The sequence below is a fragment of the Mytilus trossulus genome, chromosome 4 (assembly GCF_036588685.1).
Source record: "Mytilus trossulus isolate FHL-02 chromosome 4, PNRI_Mtr1.1.1.hap1, whole genome shotgun sequence".
Lineage (NCBI taxonomy): Eukaryota > Metazoa > Mollusca > Bivalvia > Mytilida > Mytilidae > Mytilus > Mytilus trossulus.
The window spans coordinates 85,150,001-85,164,901 of record NC_086376.1 but is presented as its reverse complement, the minus strand read 5'-3'; the positions used below and the strand labels follow the sequence as shown (position 1 = coordinate 85,164,901).

Genomic DNA, 14,901 nt, shown 5'->3' with positions numbered 1-14,901 from the left:
TTTTGTAAATGAATCTTTTTAAATTATTTAAGAAACAAAACAACGAACCGAGTAGACCGGCATGGATAATATTGTAAATCATTTGAAATAACTTGTAACATGAAAATGCTTCTCCATAATAATAGACCATGTATATAGTCTAAATTTGAATTTTTATCAGAAATAGGATTTTGTAGTACATATAAAATATAAAAAATGCTTCACAGAACAACATATAAGATCATATTATACGAATATGTAATAGAATTTAACAGCCAATGCAACAAAAACAGATGGAAGATAACTCATAGCTGTTATATTAAATCGAGAAGAGACACAGAGCCATGACAGAAAAAAAGATGAAAAGGCAAACAGTCTCAAAATACTCATTAATAACAGAATCTCTCCCCCCCCCATTATACCTTAATATAACAGGTATATAGGGGGGATTCTGAGACAAGTGCCTGTGAAGACAGTCTAAAAATACTCCTATTAAAAATAATTACAGCAATAGAAAAATTGACCAGAAAACCGGGATTTAATTTTGAAAAGACATATGCGGTCTAAAAATACTCATCAGCACTAAATTTTTTTACCAGACTGAACCAGAAACCTGGTTATTTATTTTGGACAATCAGACTGTATCAAATGATTGGAAAGAAAAATATTTCGTCAATGTTATAAACAAGACTTCCGATTTTGCAAGTATATATATATATATATATATTATCAGACATATTTAAGAGCACTAGCAGAAAAGGGAAATAAATGCTCCTGGTTTAACATATATCTGACATGAGTATAACCTTGATATTAGACCCACCACATATAATTAGACCCTTCAGTTTTCATCGAACATCGATATTTGTAATAAAAACTTTTGAATTATTGATTTGGCAATTTTGAAAGTAATATTTTTTAGTTTCTTTCTTGTCATATCCTTTCACTTCTGTAAGGGAATGACCTTTTAACTTCCAGTTTGTCAATCAACGGCTGCACTGTCATCTCCTATAGTAAAGTCAGACCTATGCAACAATGTTTGTGATAGCCAGGAATGATGATCCCTTGGCAATTTTTTTATTCTTGAAAAGAATTTTAACGTGTTTCAAACCTGGAGATTTCAAGTCAAATAGATGCTATAGAAACAGATTATAGCGTATTTTTATTTTACATTTGAATAGTGAAGTGTTAAATTGATTTCCATAGTACTTCTTAACTTTCCCTGTCTAAATTTCAATGACGCCAATGAATCACCCTCTGCATGAATTCTGACAAAGACCTTAGTTTAAATGCATTGGTCAATATGTGTTATATTAAGGTATATAGGAAATTTTTTTCTGAGACAAGTGCCTGTGTGGAAGATGTGGTATGATTACCAAAAGAGCCCATTTTGCATAATCAGCTATAAAAGGCCCCGAAATGACAAATGAAAAGCAATTCGAACGAGAAAACCAACAGCCTAATTTATGTACAAAAATATGAAAGAAAAGAACAATTATGTAACACATCAACAAACGAAAACCCCTGAATTACAGGTTAGTTTCAAGTGTTTAATGCAGGCTCAACTTCTTAGAGCCTTAATATGATTGTAGGTTTTACTATAAAGATTAAAATGTTTCCTTTGGGGGAAATTTTCCGTTTAATATCTGAACAAAATTCTGTTCCATAATTAAGTTAAATACCTTTGTCAGGTTAAATTATTTTTGTACACAGCCAGAGTTACTCAAGTGTGAAGTGAGTAAATGTGAGTGAACTGATTAATTATCGTATACTGATGTGATCAAAAGGTTAAATTTGTGGCTACAATTTCTGATGATATATTCTACGACAAACATGCATGTTGAAAGGTTTATGATGAGTTATAATAAGCTTCAATAATTGAAGGATCGCTAGCAACCTAAAGAAGAAGAAGAAAAAGGGTATTTTAATCGTTACAGTGAGTTGCTTCAATTTCATTTGTTTGGGATTTTAGATCGACACATTTGCTTTTGAAGAATCAAAATATTTCACATTTTTTTCATGCATAATAATTAAGTTCGATTGGTTTATATATTATTGGAGATTTGAAACATCTACATGTGTCTTCAAGCTTACTAGTTTTTCTTAAGCAGAGGCGGATTTAGGGGGTGGGGTGGGGTGAGAAGAGTGCATTGTCCCCCTAAAGTTATGGTCAATGCGGACTTTTTACCAGTTCGACTTCAATTCTTTTCTAGTTTTTGTACTCAACTAATACACATTGATGTCATAATTTTGTTATGAGGTTTCTGTCTGTCATATGTTCATTGTCCTTGACCTCATTTTCATTTTTCGGTGACAAACAATAACTTAACAAACATATCAGATCTTTTGTATAAATGTCAGAGGCGGATTTAGCCATTTTAAAAGGGGGGATGGGGGTTTCCCAACCCAGAACAATAAGGGGGGCGGGTTCCATCTATATGTCCCCATTCAAATGCATTGATCAGCCGAAAAAAAAGGGGATTCCAACCCCCAGAATCCCCACAAGATCCACCAATGAATGTTTTTTTCTTTCTTATGAGTAAGAATATAACTACATCTAGTATCTGCGTACATATATGGAAGTTCTTCATGCCTGTCAGACAGTTTTCATTTGACCTGGACCTCATTAATAAATCAGTGAATACAGACAAGGTGCTGCAGATTTCATGGTCAAGTCCATATGTTAGATACTGTAAGCAAAAGGTCTACTATATTTGGTATATGGAAGGATTGTAAGCCTGGCAAGGTCAGATGACATCTGCAAGTTTGGCACCTTTAAGGCAAACTTGCAGATGTCATCTGACCTTGACATCATTTTCATGGCTCAGTGGTTAAAGTTAAGTTTTTTGGTCTTTGGTTTGGTTTTGGTGTTTTCAAATATTGTACTTTATGCAATAGGTCAACTATATTTGGTGTATGAAAATATTTCACAAGGTATATGTCAGTCTGGTAGTTATTCTTGCTATGATCTCATTTTTATGGTTCATAATGCACAATGTTATTTTTTTGTGCTTTGGTCTGTTTTTCTAAAATTATAATTAATTATTTTATTGTAAATTTTAGTTGAATGAAGAACCATACAATCATTCCATACATCAAATAAAGTTGACCTATTGCTTACATAAGATTTTTTATATATCTTTAGCTAGCGCCCCTTTTTAGGAGTTTTCTCCCCTTATGTATTTGGAATCAGTATTTCTCCTCAACCATACAAGTGAATGACCTGGGATCTTTCCATTTGAGATCATTGACATATGACCTTAAAATAGAGGCCAAGGTCAAAGATTAATTTGACATAATAGATTTTGACCTTTGGTAAAAATTTGTGCTTGTTCATTATCAAACCATTAGGGCTTTTGAATTTGGTTGGTAGCCATTTGACCTTTAAAAAGGTTAACTCAAAGACATAATTTTAATCGGAAGTAACCTATTTCATATTAATAAAATGAGAAAGTACCTAGAAATTGGATAAAGAAACAAATTATATGAATCAAAATTTACATCTTAACATTGTTTTTTAGATTTCATTCTTTCTCATCGAGGTTGAGTTGGAAAGAGAACAACTGGTTTTTAACTTTTATAGGACTTCCTTAGATTGAGTAAACATTAATAAAGAACTTTATAATAGATAAAGTAATTAGTTTCTATCCTTTCAAAAATTTAAGACTTGACAATATTTTACAGGAACCTTAAACAGATGAACAGAGCAGAACAGTATTCAATGACCTTAAAGAGTAAGACAGACAGACAGACAGCTATCTCTATACCTATATCATTGGGAATGAAAAGAACCTCATCTATAACTATATGTGGTGAGTATTTTTTCCTAAGTAAAATTATGCAATATGGCACTTTAGGTTTTTTCTTTGAGACTTAAGGTTGGTTTATTTATTTCAATTTATGTTTCCATGTGTATGTTTTTTTTTCATTTTCCATAGGTGTATGGTATTTTTTCTTTCTTTCCATTTACTATAAGTTACTTGGAAGAATTGAAATTGAGGTATGTTTATCTATTTCATTTTATATGTTTTCATGTGTTACATGTTTGTTTCTTTCTATTTTTCTATAGGTGTATGGTGTTTTTTCTTTCTTTCCATTTTCTATAGGTTACTTTGAAGAATTGAAAGTGAGGTATGTTTGTTTATTTCATTTTGTATGTTTTCATGTGTTTGTGTGTTTTTTTCTTTCCTTTTTTTATAGTTGTATGATGTTTTTTTCTTTCTATTTTCTATAGGTGTATGGTGTTTTTTCTTTCTTTCCATTTTCTATAGGTTACTTTGAAGAATTGAAATTGAGGTATGTTTATTTATTTCATTTTATATGTTTCCATGTGTTACATGTTTGTTTCTTTCTATTTTTCTATAGGTGTATGGTGTTTTTTCTTTCTTTCCATTTTCTATAGGTTTCTTTGAAGAATTGAAATTGAGGTATGTTTATTTATTTCATTTTATATGTTTCCATGTGTAAGATGTTTGTTTCTTTCTATTTTTCTATAGGTGTATGGTGTTTTTTCTTTCTTTCCATTTTCTATAGGTTACTCAAAGAATTGAAAGTGGGGTATGTTTATCTATTTCATTTGATACGTTTTCATGTGAATGATTGTTTTTTTCTTTCTATTTTCTATAGGTTTATGGTGTTTTTTCTTTCTTTCCATTTTCTATAGGTGTATGGTGTTTTTTCTGTCTTTCCATTTTCTATAGGTTACTTCGAAGAATTGAAATTGAGGTATGTTTATCTATTTTATTAAATAGTTTTCATGCGTATGGTGTTTTTTTTCTTTCTATTTTCCTTTAGGTGTATGGTGTTTTTTCTATAGGTTACTTCAAAGAATTAAAAGTGAGGTATGTTTATGTATTTTCATTTATATTGTTTTCATGGCTATGGTGTTTTTTTTTCATTCTATTTTCTATCAAATACAAAATAAGAGATCATTTATTAAAGTCAACTAGTTGAAAAGATAATGTTCAGTATTTCGTCATGTTTATTTTTTCATAAGATTTTATGCAGTTGTATTAAATATTATCATTACTAGAAGATGCCTGTGAAATCTCTGTTCAATTCAGAAGTGGGCAAATGTTGAATCAAAGAGTTTTTTATTAAATTTTAAAATAAGCATGCATAAAAGTGTTTGAGACACAGATTGCTAACGCTCACCAAAATTGAATATTCTCTTGATTAAAATTGGTGTTTTCTATTTAAGGTAAAAAGATTGTTTCAAAGACATATACAGGAAGTACTAAACACGTACTACATTTATGCCTTATATCAGAAATATTTCAGACTTTGTATGGTTTCAGAAGGGGTGCAGCTAAATCAAATTGATCTTTTTTCTTTAGTAGTATAGATACATGACTTTTATACTAAGGTAAGCAATGTATATGTTTGCATTTTTGTTTATTCTTTTTCTATGATTTAAGGCCACTGAAGGAAGATTAGTTATAAAGTTATATCTGCATGAGTAAGTCCGAAAAACTGAAAACCAAAAAAATTCTGAAAACACCAATTGAACAAAGACCACAGATAAATTCCATCACAGCAGAAGAGTGGTAAGTATTCAAAATTGGTCTACATTAAGGTCGAAAGGGACCAAAATTTATTTTTGTTTGATTTTAACAAAAATTAAATTCTCAAAGTTCTTTGATATGTTATATCTAAACAGGTTATTTACTTATGTGCCTGTCCCAAGTCAGGAGCCTGTAATTCAGTGGTTGTTGTTTGTTAATTGTGTTATAGTTTTCTCGCTTGAATTGTTTTACATTGTCTTATCAGGGCCTTTTATAGCTGACTATATGCAGTATGGGCTTAACTCATTGTTGAAGGCTGTATGTTGACCTATAATTGTTAATGTTTGTGTCATTTTGGTCTTTTGTGGATAGTTGTCTCATTGGCAATCATACCACATCTTCTTTTTTATATGTATTTAGATTTTTGATTATAGGCCCAGTTTTCAAGTTGGTCCAATTTGGGGTTTAAAAATTAACTTTGTTTGATTTCAATAAAAATTTAATGTATAGGGTTCTTTGATATACTAAATCTAATCATGTATTTAGATTTTTGACTTTTGGGCCTTGCTTTCAAATTAGTCCAGATTGAGGTCAAAAGGGTCCAAAATTAAACTTTGTTTAATTTCATCAAAAAATTGAATTCTTGGGATTCTTTGATATGCTGAATCAATCCATGTCCATGCATTTCAATTTTGAATATTGGACCATAATAGGTAAATTAATTTTTTGTTAAGTTCATTAGACCACATTCATTCTGTGCCAGAAACCTATGCTGTGTCAACTATTTAATCACAATCCAAATTCAGAGCTGTATCAAGCTTGAATGTTGTGTCCATACTTGTCCCATCTGTTCAGGGTTCAACTTCTGTGGTCGTATAAAGCTGTGCCCTGCAGAGCATCTGGAGAAGTTGAAATTTAAATCATGAAACTACAAGGAAGGGGACTAATTACAGCAAATTTATTTAATTTTATGTTGACAAGAGAAATTTATTTGTAAAATATGTAATGATAAAATTGAGAATGGAAATGGGGAATGTGTCAAAGAGACAACAAACCGACCACAGCAGAAGGTCACCAACAGGTCTTCAATGCAGCGAGAAATTCCCGCATTCCCGGGGGCGTCCTTCAGCTAGCCCCTAAACAAGTATATATACTAGAACAGTGATAACGAACGCCATCCTAAACTCCAAATTGAATACAAGAAATGAGTCCATTTTAATTTTTTTTTAGGTTCTGTCTGTGACATATTTTTATGGTATTGGGAATAAGACTTGATTGTCTAATACAGCTAATACAAAGGTAGGTACCAGTATGTTATTCCTGTTTTGAAAAGAACAACAAATGTATTATAGAATTTGATTGGAAATCTGGCTCCACTTCTGATGGCTTAACAATCTAAGCAATTAACTTTTATTTAGCTGATAAGATTCATGGTTTATAATATAATGCTTATATTTCATTAATTAAAATCTTGAATTTACTCATTAACATTGCTCTTGTCTACTGGGGTACCAGAATGTCCTACCACAGAGAAGGTACTTGTCAAAAAAATATAGATATTATTTGCTGTCATTCTACGGTCATGATACAACCTGTTTGATAATATAAATCATGTATGTAATTATTCACTGATGCTTTTTTACCTGTATATATGTAAATTCTATAAGCTGTATTGCTTTTGAATAAAAGACCATAGGCCTTGTGGGAACATTTGGTTGATTACATAGGGAATCACTGAAGCATGACTGGAGCAGACCCCTCTTAGGCCCCCACTGAAACCTGCTTTTATTATAAGTCTTGTTTAGAAGTCAACTCTCTAATCAGTACCATTGTATATATAAATTTAAGGATCTGATGTAATTTAAAAAAAAATGCTGGGTTGCTGTTGCAGGATAGCTATCTTATCTGTAGGTTTTCAACATCTATTACACATTTGTTTACTTTCTACAAAATGTACATATAGTATACAAACAATGATCATGTCAAACAATTGTTAAGAAGCATGTTATATTTTAAGTTAGCATCATTAAATATTGATTAGGATAAATTTGTACCAGGCAGAGCTTGTCCCTAAAGATTGAGACTGGGGATGGCCATTGGAGCTGATTTTTATAGTTAGAATCAGTCAGATTTTTAAACTTCATTCAACATTTAGCAACACTGTAGAATTTTTGTGTTGTAACTGTTTATAATTTGAAAGAAGTTGTCAAGAAAAAATTTAAATTTCGGATATCTTCTCTTGTTTTTCTTGTTGTTATCTAAATTTATTCCAGTATATAGAAATTTAGAGATATGGTATAATTGCCATTTACATTTTATTAAGCAGAGACCAAATAGAAAGGATGTAATCAACTAAAGATCACAAGGTCTTCAACAGTGAGCAAAATCTATACTGTATAGTAAGCTATACAAGTCCCCAACATGACAAACTGTGAAACAATTCATACAAGACTACAATGGCTTGAGATATGATGAAATAAAAACAAAAGACAAATAGGATAAACAGCAAACAATGAACTTCCATCGCTGTGTGCTGACACAGAGTGTTAGTTTAAAAGATAAATCAACATGTCACTTTTAAACAAAGTAAAGAAATGTTCAATGCATCATATTTGTAATGCTCAGTTAATTATTCTTATGCATAAAATATTTTTACATTTATTTTTCATTTAATTTTGACAGATCATTGAGTCACCTTGGCAGCCAGCAGAGAAATTCCATGGAAAATGGTTAAAGAAATTTACAATCAAGTCAGAAATTAGTCAGAGGCTTTACCTAGAAAATGAGAAAGGCAATTTATATTTGAACCAATCAATATCTATACATTTTCTAAAAATATTTGATAAAAGAGCTATTAAACACTGTGATGAATTATTTTACCAGTTTAATATTCAAAGATACATGTACCAGGTGTATTAACAAGATTGTCTATAAAAATAGCAAGAGTTTATCCTGAGATTAGAATAAAACTTCCAAGGGGAGACAATTTAAACCAAGATTTGTTAATTCAATGGGCGACAACTCCGTAAAATATGCTTTGAATAGTTGAAATACAAATAATTATTCTCTACTTCTTTTTAGCTCACCTGGCCCAAAAACCTGTCTTTAAATCTTCTCCTCTGCAACTACTGGGCCAAAGAGTTATTGATAACTGGTGTAGAATAATAGGGTTATTCACTGCTATTGAAAATTTTAAGGTTTACTCGTCCTTCCTTGCAATGAAATGAAAATTAACTGAATTATTCCATATCATGTGATAACGTTTTACCCAATAGGATTCTGTTTAATATATGTAAGGTACAATAATATTTAGTAAATGTAATGTTGACAAAGAAATGGATGTAAAAAATAATATAATGTATCCATTAAAATTTCTTTTAGGCTTTTTCTGTGATATGTTGTTTTCATGGTACCAGGAATAAGACTTGTGGGTGAAACACAGCTATAAAAAAAAAAATACAAGTTTGACATTTCATTTTTGTAGAGAAAAAGATTTGTATTATAAAATTTCTTAGGCTTATAAGAGTAGGTCAGAAGTCTACTCTGTAATATTTGCAGATCATTTTTGAAATTGAAATCATAAAACGACTAGGGGTGACTAATTTCAGCATGATTTATTCAATTAATGGGAAATAACTCTGTAATATTTGCAGATAATTTTTGAGCAGTTGAAATTGAAAGAGTAGGTCAGAAGTCTACTCTCATTTATCAGGTACCATTATATAAGTAAATTTTTAGGATCTGATGTAATTGCATAAAAGTTTGTTGGGTTGCTGGATAGCTGTCTAATCCACGTACATGTTCTCAACATCAATAATACATTTATTGATTATATATAAAGTATACCAAAAATGATCATTTTAAACAATACTAGGTAATGAAACATTTTACATTTCAGATAAGCATCACAAATTGTCCATAAGGATTGAGACAGGGAATGACCACTGGAGGGGAATTTTATGGTAAGAAACAATACATATATAAGTTAATGAACTCTTCATATAATGTCACTGCAGATTTTTTATGTTGTAAGTGTATCTCTGTTTTTTTAGATAAAATTGAGAATGGAAATGGGGATAAGATAAGATAATTTTTATTAACCAATCATGGTGCCCAAAATTTGAGCTATACAATCAAACGAATGAATTACAAAATAAAGCACAGAAAATGATTAGAATGATTAAAGTACATTTAGACAACAACAAAAAAAATTAAAAAAAAAATTTTTTTTTTTACTAGTTCAGTGAAAATGAACTTCACACTAAACCTCAAAACATATAATATAAAGTAACTAAAATGAAGAAACATACAAGATGAACAAAGGCCAAAGGCTCCTGACTTTGGACAGATTTCAACATAAGCCCCACCCTATAAAGATTAAAAGATGTGGTATGATTGCCAATGAGACATTTATCAACCAGAGACTAAATGGCAAGAATGATAACAACTAAAGAACTTTTTACAGCCTTCAACATTTAGCATAACATATACTGAATATATAGTAATGTTATTCACATCATAACTGTTATGCCCAGATAATTATTCTTTCCCATTAAATATTGCTTCAAATATTTTCATATAGCTTTGACAGATTCATTTTAGAATGTATATTTCTTTTTCAGGTTAATTTAACTGTGACTGCATATAATGATCGGGTGATATAACTGAAACAGTAAAAAATATTCAGAAAATTGTTGTGTATGTTTAAGAAATGTTTATAATCTTTGACCAATAAAAATATAGTGTAAAGATTAAAAAATCCCCAATGCACACACATTATAGTACAACAGGATTTGATTGTCTTCTTGCACATGTGTAATACATGTAAGTGTGGGCATAGGAATTTTTGGCGCCAAAAAGTTAGGTTGTAAAGCGATATTTATATCGTTAATTCTAGTCTGAACTTTGTACTGTGAACTGAATTTTTTAAGGGTTTATCAGGAAAAAAGATTTGCATAATTTGTTTTTTGATAAATATATTGATTTTTATGTAGGTGGAATAACTATACAAATGTAATCATATTTCGACTTTTGTACCAAATATTTTATATTTGATGAGTCCTAATAATAAGATTTTTTTTCTTTTTCAATATTCACAATCAAAATTTTGTTTTCTTTTTCTCATTTTCCTTGTATGATTCAACACTTCTGAGAGTTTCGTTGGCATTGACAAAAGGACTCAGGTTTCCCAAATGTGTTTTCCTAATCTGCCATTCAGTTATTTAGTTATTCAAATACAAAAGGTTATCATGAGTTTATTTTTCTTGAACAATTGTGTTATTGTATTCACATTGTATAGTGTATAATATGTTTATTTTGATCATTTGTGTTTTTTTAAATCGGCAGCTCACAATTTGCAGTACTCGATCGAGCTAGTCAACAAACATAGTGTGTTTCTTTAAATATACTAGTCAACAAAAGAAACGATACAAGACTTTTTTTCAAATTAAAGATAGAGCTTTCCGTTTATAGGACAATTATTGAAGGTAGTAATACTTCATCATTATGGAAATATAAAACCGTTTAAAAAAATATTTTTTTTGCTTTCGTGATGTTTTTTTGCGATTTTTTTTTTACAAAATTTACATAAAACGACAATTTGAACAACAGAAATTCCAACTAATGATGCCAATCTCTCATTAAAAGGTGAAGACAATGTTTGCCATCAATTTGTTTTTAAAAATCATAGTTTTTTCGTTTATTTGTTAAGCAAAGTTCAGCCCCACGAGAAATCTTTAAAATGTATAAAATATCAACTGATTTACCATTGACAGTATGTGTAAAGTGACATTAAAAAAGCAGTCACAATCTTAAAACTAACCCGAAAGGTTCCAAATTTACTGTATGTTGTTTCATATCTAAAGCATTGATTTGAGACAAAAATAATTTTTGTTTTTGCATTTTTTGATATTTCAAAAAAACACTTTTTTCCCCCAAAATTTGAAAAAAACAATATTTTAACCCATTAGTTACAACATGAAACACAACTTGATTAGCATATTGAATATTTTTAAACAAATTTGAAATTGTATTTAGTACTTAGAAAATTATGTGTCGATTTTTTATTCAACTTTCCGCAAAACTTATTTGCACCCTATAATCGTTGACACGGAATAAAGATACTTTACGACAAGCATTTTAAAACAGTTTATCTCATTTTGTTTTATATTTAATTCTTTTTGATAAATTTTATCTCAAAGTCGTGTATCGTTTCTTTTGTTGGCTAGTATAGTTGAGTTTAAGTGTATTTTAAATTAGCGGAATGAAGACTCCATTTTCAACAAGATTGTAAATTGTAGATAACTTATTTTGAATTTTAAAATCTTTCTTTTTACCATTAAAACCAATGGATATACTTAGGTAGCTCTACTCATGTCCATTATTGTCTCCACAATTTTTTTGTCAGGCATATGGATATTCAAAGGGTTTTTGGTATGAAGTTGTTTATTTAGTTCATACTTCAGATTGTTTTTATTATTTTTTCCTGTGACTTCTTTTGATTGGTACTTTGAAATTAAATTGAAATGGACCAATTTTTAAGGATGGAGAATCTAAAAAAAAATTAATTCAATAGGATTCTTTTTTAATGAAAATTTCTTTTTGGTTTTACCATTGTAAGATAATTTTTTCAAACTTAATATTTTTTATGCCCCTGTCGTATTCAATTATCCTTCGTCTGTCTGTCTGTCTGTCTGTCTGTTCTTTGCATTTTTGTTTCCACAAGGTAACCAATTGCCTCATGCATATTTTATGAAACTCGTACACAATCAATGCTAAGAATAAGTGAAAGGACAACAATTCTGAAATTAATAATAGGAACCATGATATACCCATTTCTAGAATAAAAAACAAACTCAAGGTACTCGCAGAGCGGTTTGTGTTCGTACCGGCAGACAAGGCAGCAAATAATGTAGTGGTGGTGTGACGCATATACTACACGAAAGTTCTTCAAAACGAAATAATAAATTCCTCTACATTCAGGTCAGTGCGCACCACAGAGAGTCAAATCGTTAACAAGCATACCACTGCCACTGCCCAGCTTAAAGCATCTTCCGAACATTTGAAAGTCCCTACCATGTACTGGTTACCGAAATTACACAAAAAAACATTTAAATTCCGTTTCATCTCCGCTTCGAGTAAGTGTTCTACTACTAATCTATCAGTGCTTCTAACCACCTCACTTACTACTATCAAAGAACTGGTTATTAACTTTTGTAATAAAGCTTATGAAAATAATGGTATTAATTATTTTTGGAGTGTTAAAAATTCTTTAGAGGTTTTAGATAAAATACATGCTTTCAATGGTCCTTACAATTCTGTTGACAGTTATGATTTTTCTACTCTGTACACTACACTTCCACACAATCTTATAAAGAAAAAGTTTTTGTATTTGATAAAATGGTCTTTCGAAAAATCTCATTGTAATTTTATTTGCTGTAACTTGTTTAAGGCCTTTTTCTGTAACGAAAAAGGAAAGTATGCTAGATACACTTACTGGAAATGTGAGGATATGATTGAAGCTTTAAACTTTCTGCTTGATAACATTTATGTACGTTTCGGCGATAATGTGTATCGTCAGGTAGTAGGTATTCCTATGGGCACCAATTTTGCCCCTTTAATAGCAGATTTATTTCTATATTGCTATGAATCTCAGTTTATGACCAAACTCAGTAAAGACCCATCATTGTTACATTTGGTTGATACATTCAAAAATACCTACCGTTATCTGGATGATATTTTTTCGTTGAATAATCCAGAGTTCTCTAAATATACTTCAGAAATTTACCCAAACGAACTTACTTTAACTAAATCTAACATAAACAGCAGCAGTTATCCTTTTCTAGATTTAGACATTTCAATTTCAAACGGGAAACTTCACACTAAAATTTACGACAAAAGAGACGATTTTTCATTTCCTATTGTTAATTTTCCTTTTTTAGACGGCGATGTGCCTTTGGCTCCATCATACGGTGTTTATATATCGCAACTCGTTCGGTTTGCCCGTGTGTGTTCTGATGTCATAGATTTTAACGAACGTAATCAATGCATCACTGGTAAATTGTTGTGTCAGGGATTTCGATACCATAAATTACTTAAAACTTTTACTAAATTCTTTCATAGATACAAAGATTTGATTAGTAAATTTGGCTATACCTGTAGAAAGCTTATTAAAGATGGTATTTCTCATCCTAAATTTTATGGTAATATTGTACTTAAAGCGAGGAAATCACTATGTGATCCTTGTAAACTCATCGAACCTTTAAACAAACTTATAAGTAAGGGTTATCGTACCAATATTGTAATTAGATCTCTGAATATAGTTCACATTGGCACTAATATTGATTTTGTCATTAGCAAATTAAAACATAACTAAATTTCATTATCTTTTGAGGCAAGATGTATAGGGGACACAGCCACGTTAACTTTTATTTCTATAGAAGTCGCTCTTCACTATACTACTACCTGTCGATACATTTATTTTTGGCATTGCACAAGTCATGTCTTCTTTGACTATTAATGACGTTAAAATACTAAATCCCTGTGATGTGTTTTAGTCGATTTTAGTCTCTGATGCATGATTTTTTACTATTAATTGGTTTTGGCTTTTAACTAGCTGTCAGTAACTGCGAGTACTCTCAAATCGTATTTTCTTGTTAATTCGACCTGTTGATACTGTTTATAATGCTTTTTTGTCATTTTTTATTTATATGGATCTTGGCTGTATACCAGCTTTGATTATTTGTAATATCTTTAATTTTTCACTTATTCTTACAACATTTGTATAAACCTCAAGATTATAAAAAAACGGTTTTTTTCTAAAGTGAACATTGATTGGTTAAATATTTCTCAGTGTGTTTGAATTTGTTTGATAGCCTTTTGGTCATGACTGTTTGTCTCTAATATTTAATTAACTGTGCATTTGTATTCAGATATCGCAGATCAAATTTATTCGTTCTTTGTGTAATCATACGTTTTTTGATTGAGTTAAGTCTGCTAATTGATATTTTATCGTATGTTTTTATATGTTGTGATGTTATGCTATTGTTTCAGAAAAAGGGAGAAGGTTTGGGCCCATTAAAACGTTTAATCCCGCTGCAAATGTTTGCACCTGTCCTAAGTCAGGAATCTGATGTACAGTAGTTGTCGTTTGTCTATGTAATATATATGTGTTTCTCGTTTCTCGTTTTGTTTATATAGATTAGACCGTTGGTTTTCCCGTTTGAATGGTTTTACACTAGTAATTTTGGGGCCCTTTATAGCTTGTTGTTCGGTGTGAGCCAAGGCTCCGTGTTGAAGGCCGTACTTTAACCTATAATGGTTTAATTTTTAAATTGTTATTTGGATGGAGAGTTGTCTCATTGGCACTCACACCACATCTTCCTATATCTATATAGCAAGAAAAACAATTTTTTTTAGT

At 30.5% G+C, this 14,901-nt stretch overlaps 1 long non-coding RNA gene across 2 annotated transcripts; it reads left to right on the top strand.

Annotated features, from left to right (window-relative positions):
* The first annotated feature begins 1,755 nt into the window (after positions 1 to 1,755).
* Positions 1,756 to 8,089, top strand: LOC134714251 (uncharacterized). Of its 2 annotated transcripts, none has more exons than XR_010106523.1 (4): positions 1,756 to 1,898; positions 3,664 to 3,791; positions 5,397 to 5,525; positions 6,714 to 8,089. It is a non-coding gene; the product is annotated as an uncharacterized LOC134714251 (long non-coding RNA). The 2 variants fall into 2 exon arrangements; XR_010106522.1 differs by having other exon boundaries at positions 1,756 to 1,915.
* Positions 8,090 to 14,901: the final 6,812 nt, after the last annotated feature.